The following is a 1,742-nucleotide window of genomic DNA, read 5'->3' as shown; positions in this document are numbered from 1 at the left end:
AGAAGGGCTCAACTCCTAAGTAAAGCAAGATTAACAGGGGCTTCCACTGTACAGGAAAGGGGGGGGATGCCAGCATAATCCTTACCTAGGGCTGTTCAGAGGCTGAGAATATAAGGAAGAGTGAAAAGCTACAGACAACTATCATCGAGGAAATAAAAGTCAACTTAGAAGAATTAAATTAAGAAAGAAAACATAGTTGGTCACAAATTCCTTTGTTTACTGAAACATGAAGCAATGGAAACATCCTGGCAAAGGAGATTGCGAGGACCAAGTTGTGATATATGACCGCAGCCCGAGGGTTCAGTCCGCAATTATCCTACCTCCAGTTTTTTTAAAAGCTGAGTACCGTGCTTGGTCCACATACTGCTCCCGCTCATACCAGGCCATGTGATACAGAGAATTCCATGTTGCTGTTGAAGCCTGAGACATCTCACTCTCTGGCCCATAACCGTAGCCCTCTCCAACTGTGGGGAGCACAGCTGCATTCCGACGTAGTGGGCTCCTGTCCCTTCCATAATAGGAAGAGGAAGCAGCAGCAGCCATTGCAGCAGAGGTGGCAGCAGAGCCAGAGATCTGCAATAGGTGTCTATCACAAGGATCAACAGAATTGGAGTTGATATGACTGGGCACAGCTGAGCTCTGGACTTGAGGAAGATGAGACATGGTCTGCTCTGCATAATTGTATGTGGAAGCTGCAGCTGCCACCGCCACAGTGTCATAAGATCGGACACAGTAGCGCTTATAGTAGTCGAGTGCGCCATAGGCATCGTTGTAATACACGGACTCCCCATACCCATAGTATAAGGTGTGCGTTCTGCTCCATACTGTTCATTGTACTGCTCTGTAAAGCCTGCCACACGTCCTGTACGTTCTACTGGGCACTCTTTGGACCAGTGTCCTTCTTTACCACACCGATAGCAAGCACTCTGGTCTCCTATCCCAGGGGCAGTCCGAAGCCGGCTAGTTGACAACTGTACAAGCATTCGTTTGCCTTGAAAGTCTGTGTTGTCAAGGCCCCTGATGGCCTCCACCGCATCCTCTGCCCGCTCCATGTGTACAAAGGCATAATCTTTCACGATGTCACATTCGATGACAGGGCCATACTCCTCAAACTTGGCCCGAAGCTCTTGGTTGGTACAAGTGGGACTGATGTTGCCCACATGTAACTTGGTTGAAGCTCTGCTCTTATTCTTGCTGGCTTCCACATTGATGTTCACTCCGTGCAGCTTGTAGTGGTGTTGGTTGCGTATGGCAGCCTCAGTGGCCATCTGGTCCTCTCCGGGTGGTGCCCGCAGTGGCGGCGGGTCCCCCGTTAGAGAGAAACCTACAAAATGGCGACCGCTGCTCTAGCCTCGGCGATACAGGCCCACAGTAACTTTCTAATAAGATGCTTGAACACTTACTTCTTGCTTGCTGCTTACTATAAAGTCTTGCCCTGATAGATATTCTGGGCTCCCCAACAATAAAAACGATCTTGCATGACTGAGGTGTGTAGTAGAGCAGGGCAAGCTAGCATGAATAAAATAAAGACCCTACTATGACGTGCATCAGATTAGCTCCTGTCTGGATTCTGGAGGAACACTAACATTTCCCTGGCACTCCACTAGTGATTTCTGCATTATAAAAGATCTTTGCACAAAATGATCTTTTCCTTTGCTCACTATTTGAGTCTGGAGTCATTCTTCGGTGATTCTCAGATCCCCACATTATATGGTGGTTCTACTTGCTTAAGCTGACCTACA

The 1,742-nt window shown here is 48.2% G+C and overlaps 1 pseudogene across 1 annotated transcript; it reads right to left on the bottom strand.

Annotated features, from left to right (window-relative positions):
* Positions 1–300: 300 nt before the first annotated feature.
* LOC308438149 (RNA-binding protein 4B-like) lies at positions 301–1,268 on the bottom strand (annotated as a pseudogene). The gene has a single exon. The product of its transcript is annotated as an RNA-binding protein 4B-like (transcript).
* Between the last annotated feature and the right edge of the window lie 474 nt (positions 1,269–1,742).

This window comes from Micromys minutus, assembly GCF_963924665.1.
Source record: "Micromys minutus genome assembly, chromosome: 27".
NCBI lineage: Eukaryota > Metazoa > Chordata > Mammalia > Rodentia > Muridae > Micromys > Micromys minutus.
The sequence above is the reverse complement of the archived record's forward strand: the minus strand, read 5'-3'. Positions and strand labels throughout refer to the sequence as shown.